Source organism: Canis lupus, chromosome 4 (genome assembly GCF_011100685.1).
Source record: "Canis lupus familiaris isolate Mischka breed German Shepherd chromosome 4, alternate assembly UU_Cfam_GSD_1.0, whole genome shotgun sequence".
Classification (NCBI taxonomy): domain Eukaryota; kingdom Metazoa; phylum Chordata; class Mammalia; order Carnivora; family Canidae; genus Canis; species Canis lupus.
Genome location: NC_049225.1, coordinates 12,617,279 through 12,633,446, shown reverse-complemented (window position 1 = coordinate 12,633,446; position 16,168 = coordinate 12,617,279).

The following is a 16,168-nucleotide window of genomic DNA, read 5'->3' as shown; positions in this document are numbered from 1 at the left end:
AGCATGATGAGAAAAATGGAAAATATAAAATAGACCCAAAATGAACCTCTAGAGACAAAAAAATGAAGTGTCTGAAATTTAGAACAAGGAAAATGTGCTACTTATATCTTTTGTGGGTTTCTGTGCTCTTTATTCTTCTAAAAGGCAACTCCTAGAGTTGGAGGTCAGGCCAGTTGACCAATCTTTCCCCCTCTCCCCTGGGGTTTGCTCTGCCCCGGTGCTGCTGAGCCATTGCTGGCAAATCCTCATCCCTGGGAGCTAAATACTATTAGTCACTGTAATGTTGGGCACGAAGCTTCAAGTTGAAAGCAGCCAGTGCCTGGGAGGTGTCCTGTGAGTTCAAGTCCAGCCTCTGTCGGGTTTCCTGAGCTGGGGTCTCCTCACCTATAATACACGGATGGGAAGGGGGTCGGTCAGTAGGACCCAATTAACATGTTAAAACTTCAGAGAGTATCAGGTTCTTTGTATGATAGCTTCTTAACGGTTTGCAAATAGGTTTGCAAGTACGGGAGCCAGCAAGGTGGGATCCCCCAGCACTGGAAGAGATAAGGGTCAGGGAAGACTTCCAGAGGAACTGATATTGAAGTAGATTCTTTTTATATATTTTTTAAGATTTTATTTATTTATTTATTTATTTATTCATTTTAATTATTTATTCATTTAAGAGAGATAGGCAGAGGGAGAAGGGGGAAGAGCTTGATGCGGGACTCGATCCCAGTACCCCGAGATCATGCCCTGAACCAAAGGCAGACTCTCAACCACTGAGCCACCCAGGTGCCCCTTGAACCAAATTTTTGAACCATTCAAGAGTGCTCAGGACAGAGGAAACAACATGTGTGAAAATCTGGAGTTAGAGCATACACCCGTGTGGTTAGGGCTTGGGTTCCCTGAAAGCAAACCAAGTAGAGGACTTGGGTGCAGGAATCTTGCTTGGGGGTGACTCCAGGGCGTGGAAGACCTCGAGAAAGTAGAAACCACTGAAGGGTGTGCGGATGAGCTTATCAGCCTGGTGGGCACCTGGAGTTGCACCCTATGGGGAGGGGGTCCCTGAGGAATCATTTAGAATTACCTCAGAATTGTCCCACCAGAGACTAGGAATGGGGGACTTGGATTCACCAACTCCTTTCACCTGTTGGCGGTCTGACCTGGGGAGAACCACCTCCTCCTTTGAATTTTCTGGGATTGAGGCTTTCTCAAATGCCTGAGGCAGCAAGGCAAGAGTGACCTCTCCTGTTTAATGAGGGATGCCGGCAAGGTGCACGAGTGTTTGTGGGGAAATCAGGCTGGCTGAGAGGGTGTGAGGCCTTCTCTTGGTGGCCTGGGACCTAAATACCACTCACCCTCTGTTGTTCTAGCCTGGAGTACTCATGAAATAAAGGGTTTTTCCCCCCAGGAGTTGAAAAATGCCATCTGTTTTATTTACCCTTTTTTTTTCCTCCAGCTTTATAGAGAAGTCAACATACGACATTGTGTAAGTTGAACATGCACAACGTAGTGATTGGATATATGGATATACGTTGTGCGATGATTGCCGCAGTAAGGTATAGGTTAGTGTGTCCACCTCACACAGTTACAATTTATGAAAATGTGAAATCCTTTTTAACTTGAAATGAGGGAATTTTTTATTTTACAAAGACCCATATTCCTAATTTCTCTTGAAAAATAAGATCACATTGGGACGCCTGAGTGGCTCAGCGTTTAGCGTCTGCCTTCGGCTCAGGGCATGATCCCGGGGTCCGAGGATTGAGTCCCACACTGGGCTCCTTGCATGGAGCCTGCTTTTCCCTCTGCCTGTGTCTCTACCTCTCTCTCTGTGTCTCTATAAATAAAATCTTTAAAAAAAAAAGATTACAGCAGGGCCTCGTCCCTCCACTGCACAAGCAGATCGGCCTGAGCAGTGGCCGTGCCAGGCAGCAGGGAACACCTGGCCTTCTTTGAGGGCTCTGGGGTCCCCTTGCTTGTCATACAAGTCATTACGCTGTGGCCCCTGCGGGCTTCTGGATTTGTAGACCCAGGGTATAGGGTATTTGAGGAGTGAAAGAAGTCTGATCTGGCTAGAGCTGTGTCTGTGCAGAAGAGAGAAGGGCAGGGAGTAGGGGAGTGGGAGGCGAACACTGAAACCCACTTTGGAGAGAGGCCACCACCGGAAGTTCCTGGTGCAAATCTGGCTGATTATTAAAGGTGGGGTCTGGACACCCAAGATTGACTGTGGTCAATCAGTCTTTCTTGTAAATCTCCTAGGGAGGGTTGGCCAAGATTGGCTTCCCGAGTTCTCTTAGCTGTGGCTCTATCTAGTTTGTCCCTGGCTGTCTTCAAAGTCAACACACAGCACACACTTGAAATGTGGGTTTCAAGCAAGCTGAGCTGAGGACAGAGTCTGGAGTCCTAGAGCTGAGTCAGATAGAGGTGTGTTGGTAAGTGGTCAACATTCTGCTATCTTGAGACTGAACCCTTATTTCTTTTGCTTGTCGATTTTTGTGGGGTACATACTCCCCAGCAATGTGATTTCAAGCCCCCTGTGAAGTCACTGAGCTGTGGCGAGATATGCTGTTGTGCACCATTCACATAGTATTTTCACCATGGAGATATGTTAGTTGTAAATGACCTTAAAAGCATAATAATAGTAAAATGTGGTAAATTAGGATATATAGTGTTTTCGGTATTTATTAGCTGTTTTTAATCTTTTCAATTACAAATTTATATAATTTAATTTTTAATAGTGTCTGTGTTTAGCAGCCAGCTGACACAATTCCTGGAAAATTTAACAGTAAGCTCTTGGGAGCCTGTTGATCCTGTTCCCTGTGCCTCTGGCTGGGAGCAGGGTGGGGTGGGAGTGGGGGAGGTTGCAAGAGGCTCTCCTATCAGAAGGCCTCCGCTGTGTCTGCGTCCTGTTGCAAAGGACATGGTGACAATGGGGAAAGTCTTTTATTTGAGGGACCTCAAACCTAGAGCCCAGCTGCAGGCTGAGAGTAGGCTTGGGTCTGGACTCAGCAGAGGACAGGAGGTGGGTGAGACTCCCTCAGGAATCTCAAGACTGTGAGGCAGCTGCCCTTACTCTCGTGGCAAGGATCCCATGTGCCAAGTGCACGACCTTTGCTCAGACCCTGGTGCGCTCACCTCAGGAGCCTGGTGGGCAGGTTCTCAGCATGAATTTTCTACCAACTCCACCTTGACCCCCCCCTCCCCAATATGCAGCCTAGACAAGGGCCAGGACTTTACCCCTCAGAAGTAGATGCATCAAAAGGGAGGCCAAGGGGGTCCTGCCGGGAACTCGCGTTCTTCCTACTTGGGAGCCGGTCTAGAACATACAGGCTGCCCAGCATCTCCCTATTGTTGGACTATAAACCGACACACATTTAATGACCTTGGGCAAGGCCCAAGTCATCGGGCTCTGGAATGTGGGATCTCTTGATGGAAAAGAAATGTGGAGACAAAGTGAACTCATCATTGTGAGCCATGCCTCGCAGATGAGGAATTCCAGAGCCTGGACCTTGGCCGCTGCCACAGAGTCCTTGGGGAGCTGTTGGAGAGAGAGCAGCAAAAAAGGTGGAGACTCAGACTGGAGGGAAGAGGAAGCTGTGAACTGCCTTTGGTGAGGTCCCTGACTGTGTGTCTGTGTGTCGGGGGACTGTGCTCTCCAAGCAAGGCCGCCTATCTGTCTCCAGGCTGCACCCAGCATCTGAGGGACCAAATGCTCGGATGGAAGGGGAAATGGGTTAACTCTCCCCGGTTAGTTGCTATGAAAGATGAACTGTTAATTGTTGTTCTGGCTATAATGATGGTATCATGGCTATTTTCTTTTCTTTTCTTTTTTCTTCTCTTTCCCTTCCCTTCCCTTTCTTTCCTCTCCCTTCCCTTTCTTTTCTCTTCTTTCTTTCCTTTTTTTTTTTTGGTTTTTGTCCTAGTCAGTAGCTATTTCCCTGAGAACTTGGGCCCCAGATCCCTGAGAAGTGTCAGGACCCTGGAATGAAGGTGCCAAGGAAGGCCACAGAAACAGAAACCCCTCTGGGCAAGATTCTGGGTTGACCATGAGACCTTTCTCCAGGGCCTTAGACAGATTATGTGCTGAGCAGAGCTTTCGCCTTAAATCTGAGTCCAAAGGCTTACTCAGCAGAGCCATCCGGGCAGTGACAGGTTGCCAGAGACGTCACAGAGTGAGGCTGGAAAGGGCAGAGCTTGAAGCAACAGAAGATGTGGTTTTGAGGTGGACTAACTCTTGCCTGACTCATGACTTAATGGGAGTTTCTAGATCTCTTCAGTCTTGCTTTGTTATGTTTTCCTACTTCTCATTGATGTATATAATACATTCAGCCTATTTCTTATCCAGAAATAAAGATATTTCTGAAAGATCTACATCTTATAGAAGTCCATAAATAAAATATTTACAAATGCAATGATAGGATATTTTGGTTTTCCTTAAAATAACTTTTGGGGGGAGGACGAGGAGGGGCATGTGGGTGTAGATAAAACAAGATGGGCAGCATGCTGATTGTCTAAATTACATGACAGATGACTGAATTCTCTACTTTGGTATGTGTAAGATTTTTCACAATAAATTTTTCAAAAACAGAGAGGAAGAGATCCAGAGATTTTTAAGGCTGGACAGGAAAAAGGGAGTTTTGAGACAGTGCTAGAGTGGCCACCACAGGAAACTCTAATATTTGCAAGAAAGTGAAAGTGTTTCATACATCACTCCCCAAAACGCAAACCATGGCAAGAAGTTCTCTGTCCGGAAAACAAGTTTATGGCTTTGTGAACTGTGGACTCTGAGCAAGTGACTTGACATCCTGGTAAAGTTAGACACCTGGCATGTTCTCTCCTTTATTCACATTTTTGTTCCCATGGACACGTTTCCACTGATAATTGGGCTCACGTGGTGGGGGCATCCCTTTGCTTGGAAAAGGCCACTGCTTGCAGTTGTCCAAGGGTGTTCAAATTTTTAGTCGGGATGTGGTGTTGTCATGTGTTAGGATGACCTTAGGGAGCTCTGGGACCATAACTGGCCTGGGAGTCCTGACCAACATACATCAGGAAGAGGTTTCTGAAGAACCAGTCTATACTTGGTCGCGTATCGAGAGACCCCCCAGCAGTCGACCTAAGTTCAAGAATGACACGACAGAGAGGAAATCACTGGGCTTTATTTCACTTTTGCTTTTCAATCTTTGTGGAAATATGAGGCTAAACTTTCGGGCGCTTTTAAAATCGCTGGCTTTTCTCTGTGGTGAGTGTCTGTGACTCACTGGATGAGCCCTTCAGATTATGCACGTGTAACCCCGGGTGGATAGCTCGATGGGGCAGAAATGAAGGTGACCTGCTGAATTCTCTGAGTGCCTGGCTCTCAGGTGGGCTTCATACCCAGTTTAACAACTTCAGAGCTTTGCAGAAGCTTCTAATTTGCTTGTCTCACTAGCCCTAGGTCAGTGATTAAGAATAGTAATTTGAAAGAATTTTCAATGGCCACATGGATGTGGGCAGCCCATTTCTGATTCTCTGGGCTCCTCCCTAAAGGGATCATCACCTATTTTGTCTTGGCTGTGAAATCAAATGGTTTACTAAAACTAAATATAAATAAATATGGGGTGGAGGAAACCTCTAATATTCTCTACTCTCCTAACTTCTCCACAAGGGTATAATTTGTTGATTTGACTGGGTTGGAGTCTCGGACAGTGACCACTGAGCCACGAAGCACAGAAGTTGGATTAGATTCTACTGATACTCAGACTTCCAGTCACTTTTCTAATGTGAGGAACCCTGTCTTCGAGGTGCATCCCGTCATCTGAAGAGGTCCAAGGTTTCCTTGGTCCTAAAGAATATCCTTCAGAGACCAGTTTGGCTCAGTGATCCAGAGCTGCATCACTGAGATGGGAATTATAGCAGCTTGGAGGAAGAGAGGAGCGGTTTTATTTGGAAGGCATTTAAAACCAGGTTCTTTTTTTATGTTATTTATTCTCTGTGTGCTTTAGGAAAACAAGCGCCTTAAATTGGCCTCAAGATGTTCACTTGTTAGATAGATATTACTACCATTCAGACAAAGCACAGATAACTCATGTTTTTGTCCTTTTTTATGCATTGAGAATCCCCCCAAGGGTTACAGGGAAAATACTTACCTTTCAAACCCTGAGCCAGCTTGACCTGAAATATCCATGAACCCATACCCTGGGTTGCACTCATGTTTGCTTTTGCATGATAAATGGAATTACCTATAAGCTTGGATCAGCCCCTTTATGTTTCTGAAGGAAAGCCGAGCCTACCTGAAAGAGGGCGCTAGCAACTCATCCATCTCGACCTCTCCAGGTTAATCCGTTTCTGAGCATTTTCCTTCTCCAGGATTTACTGGCTTGTCCAACCTGGCAACAGGGAGACAGATTAAACAATTCAGTTGATATGAGAGGTGGCTCCTTTTTTTCACTTTTTTTCTTTTCTTTGTTTTGCATCAGAATGTGTTTTTGTTTTAGCTACTCATGTATATCTTGAAAACATAGGTGAGAACATCGATGGGCACTGGGATCTGAGTGCCTGATGTCAGACATTGGATGAAATTCTGGAGCATCTGAGCGGCTCAGATGGTTGGGCGTCTGCCTTCGGCTCAGCTCATGATCCTGAGGTCCTGGGATCGAGCCCCATGTTGGGCTCCCTGCTCAGCCGGCAGCCTGCTTCTCCTTCTCCCTCTGCCCCTGCTAGTGCTCTCTCGGTCTCTCTCTCAGACGAACAAATTTTAAAAAATCTTTTTTAAAAAAGGATCCCTGGATGAATTGCATAAGCACTCTGCATCCCTCTTATATTCCCTCATGGATTGTGTGGGACAGGTAGTTCCTCTAGGTGAAGCTCTCAGAACAGGGACTTGGAACTTAGGACAATACAAGCCCTCAAGATATGAGAACTGTTGCTGTGATTCCTCCATCCTGTGGCTTCATCACTGCAGGATTGTCATGATACTGCGTGCTGAGGATAGATGTCCATTTAGCTTGCCTTATCCCTAAGTTTTTCTTTTCTGCACATGCAATTAAAAAAAGGCAGCTGCTCTCTTCCAAAGCCACTTACTTTCTGTTGGCAGTGGCGCTGTGTGAATGCTACATGCAAAATATGTAAGATTCAGGATCCTTCTGAGTCATTTATGAACTCTTCGGAGCGCTGTGCTTTCTTAAGGAATCCGGTAGGTGCTGGATTCTTAGGAGGCCTTCGCGGCCTTCAGAGCGTGGCGCAGCAGTTCCAGGCCCGGAGCAGACCCCCGCCCCCCACTGGCTGCTGCACCGCCACCTAACTTCCCCCGCCGTGCCCAGAAACGGAAACTGGGCCACGCGGTGCTGCAAAGGGCAGCACCTTTGGGCAAAGCTTCTGATGGCTGTCACTTCCTCCCCGCTGCCCCCCACCGTGCCCAGGCCGGTCTCCGTGCTTTAGGAAACACGGGGCTCATTAAGGGCAGGAAGTGAGCTTCCTGACAAATGTTATCAAGGACGTGCGGGCAGTTGCGTGTTGCCAGTTCCCTGCACCCAGATGAGGCTTCCTGCAAGAGGCCCCCTCCCTGAGCGCGGGCCCCTGTGCGTCCTGCCGCATGAAAACACCAGCGCGGCCCAGGGGCTTGGGAACCTGCAGCCTGATGAGCACCCCCTTCCGGGGCTCCGAGGGCCCCCCCAGGGCCAGGGGCTTGTGGGGATGGTCGTGCTGGTTCCCGAAAGGTACTGCTGCAAGATTTGCTTAGTTTTCTTACTAACTGCACTGACTCCTTCCTTCAACGTATGTTTCTCAAGCCAGGTTCTCTCCTTAATAACAAAAACCCAAATAACTTCTTGAGATGAAATTGGGGAAAAGTACTTGAAAAACAGCTCAAATACATAATTCCAATAGGATTTCTTTTCTTTTTTCTTTTTTTAAATGTATTTTTTATTGGAGTTCAATTTGCCGACATATAGCATAACACCCAGTACCCATCCTCTTTTTTTTTTTTTTTTCCAGATTCTATGTATTTATGCATGAGAGATACACAGAGAGAGACATTGGCAGGGGGAGAAGAAGGGAGCCCTATAGGGGACTCAATCCCAGGACCCTGGGATCACCACCTGAGCAGAAGGCAGATGCCCAACCACTGAGCTACTCAGATGCCCCCGGATTTATTTTCATTATTTCAGTTTTAAATCACAACCCTTTTTAAAATTTAGAAAAGAAACATTAGAGATCTGTCTGCAACGATAAAAATGGGAATTAGAGGCAAGGTTTATGTAATATCTTTGCATCAAAATGCATGGAGTAAGAGAGATTCGCTGGTGGGAGGTGGCTGGAGGTAAGCCGCTCTCCCTGTCTTGGTGTGGACACCCCCTGGCAGCTCTGCAGTGCCCCCTCCCTACTCCCTCCGTGTCTGAACCTTCCTCGTTGGTCCTGCAGGATTAAGAGCTGTGATGTGTGTGGGTCAGAAATTGTATCCCTGGGAAGACCCATGTCTCAGATTGCATAGGCTAGTGTTGGAAAGTACATAACCTGAAAGAACTTCAAGTCTCCTTTGGCCACTGGCTGGCTCCTTGTGTCCCAGGACCAATTCCTCAGCATCTTTGGCATCAAAATCTAGCTCTGGGTCTGATACATAGGAAAGACTCATCAACTCCTTGAATTTTTATATCTTACTCACCCAGCCGCCTAAACCAGGAATCTGGTGTCCTGGACTTCCTGCAGTCTCTCCCCACCCAATTCTAGCCAGGCCCTACATCTTGCCAACCGTATACCTGCTGCATGTGACTCGAGCATGCTTCTCCTTTCCACTCCCGCCCCAGGTCAGATCTGTCTTGAGTGTCCACGGGGCTGTTGTAAGAAATGGTTTCCCAGCTGCTTTTCTGGCCTCCCGTCCTGATCCCCCAACCCCTCCTCCCACACCCCTTCACCTCATGTGCCCAGCTCCTGAGCCCTCAAGTGTCACTTTCAGGTCTGGCCGCCTCCGCCTTGTCCCATGTCCTTCAAAGAAGCAAGCTGCCAGCCATCGCCCCCTTCCCATACCCACTCCCAGTTGTTCCCAAGCTTCTGCTCCTCTCCAGAGCTCTGCCTCAAGCACCCTGGGTCCCCGTTGACTCGTTGGCAAGTTCCCACTTCTCCTTTGGGACTTGGCCCTGACACACAACCCCCCCCCCCCCATTGGCCAAGTCTTTCCCTTCTGAGTGGCACATCTCCAAATGTCAGGGGGGCTGCTTTCGGTTAGGAACAAGACAACAGAGACTAGATCTAGGAGTGGTCCTCAGGGTCTTTTGATTACTTGAGGAAAGAGGCAAACGACCCTGGCACAGAACAGTACGCTCAGCCCTGGAAGGGGGGCACAGGGCACTCTCTGGGGACATATGTGTGTTGAGGAGGATGGCGTGTGTGGAAGGTCTTCCTGGAGGTAATGCTGCAACTAGGAACTGAGGGGTGAAGGGGAATTCACAGAGAGGAATTAGGGAAAGGAAAGGGACTTTAGAAGGAACAGCATTTATGAGCTCAGAGCTGAGGCAGTGCATGGTAGGCCCGGGAAATGAGTAGTGTGTTTATGTACTCATGTCACCCACTGGCTGAGCTCCTTAAGGACATCCTGTCCCTCTACTGCCTCAAGGAGGCCTCAACAGAATTAGACCTAAACACTGTGATCTCTGGGCCTCTCTCTCCCCATCTGTTACATATAAGGGCCATGCGAGGAGACTGCTAAAGTCCTTTGGATTTTCTGAGATTCTGTGAACCACATAAGAAATAGAAACTAAGTAGGAGGGTCTTCATCTGTGAATTGTCTGTGAGCCCTGGAAAGCCAAAGATGGTGCTCAGGCCCTGCTTTTCAACTTTTATTTTAAAAAGAGACAATGTGGGGGAAGGTAGTTGAAGCGAACTTAGCCACTACATGCCTTTCTCCTACGCAAGCGGAAAGCCTCTTGCCACCCTCCTTGGCCTGAGTGTGGGATCATCTGCAGGGCTGGTGCGAAGGCCTCTTATGAATGTAGAGTCCCTGAGAGATGGACGGAATGAATATACAGAGATCAGACTATCCATAAAAACAGAACCCTGACCCACAACCTGCCGCAATCCGCCCAGGAAGCCAACCTGCTCACAGCAGTAACCAGTCCAGAAAGCCAACCCATAACCCCTGTGGCAAACAGCCCCAAACAGCCAAGACTCAGTAACTGACAGCTTCCCTAGTGTTTGCATCCACTTCAATTTAGGACCAACAAGAGAAAGCCATACAATCCCTAAGCAGTCACATAGGACTCCCCACTTCTAGTTAGCCTACCTACAGCTTCCCCAGGCCTCCCAGTCAGGGCACATTTGAAGCTGCCTTTTTTATCCACTATAAACCCTTGCCAGTCTTCTGCCTGCCTTTAAGTCTCTGCCAAATGTAAGTGATCGTGGCCTACTCCCTCCCTAGAACAACCTCTGAATAAACAGCCTTTGCTTGTTCTCATCTGGATGGTTTTCATTCATTTCCACAGACTGAAAGAGATTCTTTTGAACTCTGGGTATCCTGTTTATTTTTTTCACTCTTGGATTCATTTCCCTTTCCTTGGAATATTGGAGAATGTTTTCATCATCTGCAAACACTGACCAAGATTAGGCACGTTTGTGCTGGAAAGGGCACTGTTTTGTCTGCGATCAGAGCACGGATTCCCACTCCGTCATGATGCTGTGACTGTCAGCACGTCTTCACCTTCTAGCTCCACCTCCTTACCTATAAAATGGGATTAAGAAATTATTATCCGCGTCAAGGCTGGGACTGCAGCCATGGTCCTCAAAGTTTGCATCTAGTGGTACACCTCTCAGCACTTTCTCACTAACCCCAATCAAATAAGAACAAATCCAGACTAAGATATGGAGAGATTTTATTTGAAAAGACTATTGCAATGGGGAGAACATTCTGAACAGAAGATCTGCAAGAGTCTCAAAAGTTTCTGCAGACTGGTGCAGTCAGGAAAGGCTGTTCTGTATTCTGACCTGAGGGTCAGAGTCCAGAGGCTATAGGTAGGAGAGAAGCCTGACTAAAGTTTGGTTGAGTCACATTAGTCATTTTTTCATCCAGATCGGTTGGTGGGGACAGATAATTCAGCTAATCATCTGATGAGACAAGGAAGGGGAAGTTGGAGAGTCTGTGTCTGCTCTTGTCTTAGGCAAACAGACGGGCATCCATGGGTCATATCTAAGTCACATAAACTGTGGTTCTTTGCAGAAAGCCATTTTGAAGCACAAAAGTGTAGGGGGATTTCTTGACTACTGTTTCCTAGGAACATAGGGCTCAGGTAAATTTCAACATTATCATCTGCTGATGGATGAGTGGATAACCAACATATGATTAATGCATTTAATAGAATATTTAGGACATTGTGCTAAGTAAAATAAGCCAGTGACAAAAAGATAAATACTGTATGAGTCCACTTACATGAGGTATCTAGACTAGTCAAAATCATAGAAATGGAAAGTAGCACAATGGTTACCAGAGGGAAGAGAGGAAGAGTGGGAAGTTGTTTTCAAATGGGTATAAAGATTCAAGAATGCAAGACAAAAAAAGTTGTGGAGACTGGTTGTACAACAGTGGGTATGCACTTAATAAAACTGAACTGTACTCCTAAAAATGAATAAGATGGTATATGTAATGATGTGTGCCTTTTACTAGAATAAAAATTTTAAAAATATTCAACATTGTCAGTGCCTTCTTTTTTTTTAATAACTTCTTTTTTAAGAAAAGGTTTTATTTATTTGGGGGTGGGGGGAAGGGGCAGAGGCAAAGGGAGAAGCAGGCTCGCCACTGAGCAGGGAGCCCAACAGGGACTTGATCCCAGGACCCTGGAATCAGGACCTGAGCCAAAGGCAGACATTTAACTGACTGAGCCACCCAGGTGCCCCCCTGTCAGTTCCTTCTTTTGTTCAAGATGAATAAATATCATTTATCACTGAACAACTCAGAGGTACTCTTAAATCTCCTGAGTGGAAAAATCATCTAAAAAAATAGTCTCCTGAAGACTATTGGTATTACTTCTGCAAAATCAGTTAAATCATCTACTGAGAGGTAGTGGCTAAGATCAGTTGATGTAGAATCCTACTGATCAGGCTTTTTAAGGATGACTAGAGTGAAATAGAGAAATATTAATATAAATAGTTATTTTAGGTAAAGAGCCAGGAGTTGCACCCTAGGGGTGTTTATTCCAAGTAGATTCCAAGAGGCAGGAGGTAATCCAGCACTGCTCATTGAATTTGTTGAAGCTGTCAATGCTCTTGGAAATGCTGTCCATGGTCTTGGTTGCCTTGTATTTATATGCAGGCACACATGACCTGAGCATTTTACCAGACTTCTTTGGTAGCCCAGACAGTACCTTTTCCAGGGAGAATCTGGCCTGTGCATGGGCTGCTGCAGGGATGAGTCTTCTGAGGTCTACAGAAGCTTTAGATTGCAGTACTTCCTCAGATGCTGGGGGTAAAAGCCAATGACAAGGCAACCTAAAGTTCCAAGGAGGATCTAGTCAGTCATATTTTAGTTCTTGGCAATGCCAAGAAAAGAGAGAAGGAGATAAATTAGAAATGTTAGTTCAAATGGTTGTAGATAGATCCTGAAGAAAAATAAAAGAATCAGAAATTTAATAAGGTTTGACAATGTGTAAAAGATGATAGGACCTAGTTCAGTTTGCAGGAGTTTATATCCATCAGTTATCTACAAAGAGACTCAAACCAGCTTAGAAACAATGAAAAGGGCCAAAATCTGGTAACCCACAGGATGTGCTACTGTTTTCCACTGAAAAACAAAAATTCTCTCCAGAATTATCCCTCTTTTGATCAAAGATAATCACAAGGAGAGATTATTCTGGATCATAAAATAAAGCTAGTCTCACTAGATATGACCTGATTATTTACAGAGGTGTAGCAAGAATGGCGATTTAAAATCCAGTTTGTGTTGCTGGAAGTTTTCATAAGAAATCTCAGAATGGACTTTTTGTTTTTAAAGATTTTATTTATTTATTCATGAGAGACACAGAGAGAGGCAAAGACACAGGCAGAGGGAGAAGCAGTCTCCCTGTGAGAAGTCCAATGAGGGACTCGATCCCGGGACTCCAGGATCATGCCCTGAGTCAAAGGTAAGCGCTCAACCTCTGAGCCACCCAGGCATCCCCCAGAATGGACTTCTCAAAGCTTCTCGAGGCTTGAATGCCACGCCAAGAACTCACCATCAGATTTCACCCGCATTACATAGATTTGAGTGAATTCCTCTCTTCTCAAGGTCCATCAGCTCATATCCTGAGCTTGTCAGGAAGAGAACATAGTACTCCTCTGTAAGTCTGGGAACACTGTAAGCCAGGAAATGTGCTGGTTTTCGCAAAAGGGTTTCATAAACATTGGCTCTAAGAACTCAACCTTATTTCTTTAAAACTAACAACTGCTTACACCTAATTAATTCTCAAATGTAACATTCTGGACAAAACCTTGGTTGTATAACCAGTGTTTCCTATTATATCCTATCAATAAAGAGGTCAGATTCTTATTAAACCTATGCAAATAGTTCTGTTGCCATGAAAATAAGAATACTCAGTAAGAGTTTCCAAATTCTGGAGGAATCAGACAAGAGAGAAAAAGATGTGTTTCATTTCTATGTTTTCAAAAACATAGCCTTCAAAATTTTTATAGCTGGTTAAGAGAAAAGAAAAAGGAGTTCCTTATGTCCAGAAAACAAAATATTAAAGGACTAGTAAATTTCAAAACAAAACAAAACAAAACAAAATCATCCCTCATCAGCTCACTCAGCTCTGGGTAATGCGTGTTCCGTTCCATCTTGGATTAGCAATCTCATGAACCCATTAATTTCCTTGTTAGTGCTGAAATCCTGACCCAGTTCAGTGGTATGGTCTCCAAATTGTTTAAGCGATGACATTAGAAATCTGTGCTCAAGGGTACTTGGCTGAGCCCTTTCCCTTGTGGCTCTGAGACCATCCTTTGTCAGGGTCAGAGCACTCTGGCCTGTAGCTGGTTTGCAAATGTGTTAAGGGAAGCATTAGAATAGAACCAACCATCTGTAGAACACAAAAGCCTTAAAATGGTTGCGATTAGCTTACTAATGATAATTTTCAAAAGTGAGAGATTTGATTAGAGTTCATCAAAAAAAAATGCAATTGGCAATGAAATGTGTTTGTTCCTGTGGCAGGGAAAATAAAATAAGATCGATCTAAAATTAAAATGACAAAACAAGATTACAAAATAAAAGAAGGTTTATGGTCATCTGTGTGGCTCAGTCAGTTAAATGTCCAACTCTTGATTTCGGCTCAGGTCATGATCTCAGTGTCATGAGATCGAACCCTGAGTAGGGCTCTGCGCTGGGCATGGAGCCAGCTTAAGATTCTCTCTCTCTCTCTAAAAATAAATGAATAATTAATTAATTAATTTTTAAAAAGGAAATAACATGATCATAAAGAACTTTAGCTATTTCCCAAAGTAGGACAATTTCATGCATTTAACAGAGACAGAAGTTTAGTTTTGCATTAGTATAATATCTGATACTAAAGCTCTTTTAAAGAAAAACTTACAAATAAGACCATCAAAACTTTGGCCAACATTGACCACGACAAATACAATTCCCTCTCCGTGAAACTTCTACAACTTTCTGTATCCATTCAGATTTTGCCCTACACATTCCTCTTCCTCATTCTTAAACACCCAGTCATTACTTTAGGACAAATCTACTCTCCTTCCCATAACAAGTGTACATCCTGGACACCTTGTATTCTCTTTGCAATTGTTTCTCCCAGAGAGCCTCATTCACATGTATTGATCATAACTGTCAACCACAGTAAGTTCTATTTCCCGGAGATAACTGTGAGGTACATAATCGTGAACTGTTCTACATCAACATTTTGTAGCAAAGCTTATGAACATCTATCTCCTAACCTTTTATAGCCATAGACATCCTTGCAGTACAGCTTCTCAATGTGAGCAAAAATCAACACATTCAGACCAAAATATAGAAAGTCTTAAAATTATGCTTAATAATTAGTATTTCAATGTTTTATCTTGTTAGGAATGATCTGGGTAATCTAGCATAAGCTTTAGATTCCCAGAAGATCTAGAGACTATCTCACGCCCCTGCAACTGCTCTCCCTCCTCCTGAGACACAAGTTTCTGAGTGGTGAGTGAATGCTCCACCAAAGTTGGCGAGCCCCCGTCCTCACTCATAAAGCTTCCATAAGTGTAACATGCTATTGTTAGCATGTTCCCGGTGCCATGCTGAGCACACGGCATGCCTTATGTCACTTATTTCTCAAAACAACCTGATTACATCAGCAGAGCTTTCAAATGCCATTTTATAGATGAAGAAACTGAGGCACAAGGAGAGTAAATAGCATTACTAACATCATGTCGCTAATGTCACAGAATGAATATATTCTCTTTCTAGGGCTGCAGTAAAAGTGACCACAAACTTGGTGGCTTAAAACAACAGAAATCTATTGTCTCCATTTTGGAAGCTAAAAGCCAAAATCCAGGTGTCCACAAGGCCATCCTGTCTCTGAAGTCACTAAGGGAAGATTCTTCCTTGTTCTCTCGTCAATTCTGGTGGCTGCCAGCAGTGCGTGGTGTTCCCTGGCTTGTAGACGTGCCATTCCAGTGTCTGTTTCCTCTGTCACATGGTGTGCTCACCGTGTGTCTCTCTGTGTCCGAATTTCCCTCTCTCCTAAGGACACCAGCCATTGGGTCAGGGCCCAGTATACCAATCTTCATCCAGTAAGAGCTCATCTTAAATTGATTACATGATCAAGGTCCTATTTCCAAATAAAGCCACATTCACAGGTACTGGGGGTTGGAACTTGAATGTATCCTTTTGAGGGACACGATCCAACCCACAGTACTTAGTAAGCTAGGGCTCTGAAGCATCCCCAGTCATCTGCAGAGTGGGATCTTTGTGCCCCCAGGGACCTTTACAAATGACCCTTGAGGAGTGTTAAGACACTATTAGAGGGGCACCTGGGTGGCTCAGTGGTTGAGCATCTGCCTTTGGTTCAAGTCGTGATCCTGGGGTCCTGGGGTCTAGTCCTGCATTGCGCTCCCTGCAGGGAGCCTGCCTCTCCCTCTGCCTGTGTCTCTGCCTCTCTCTCTGTGTCTCTCATAAATAAATAAAATCTTTTAAAAAACTGTTAGAATGTCCATTTTAAAATTTCATCTTTTAAAAGTTTCCACTAATGTTTTATGATGTACATAA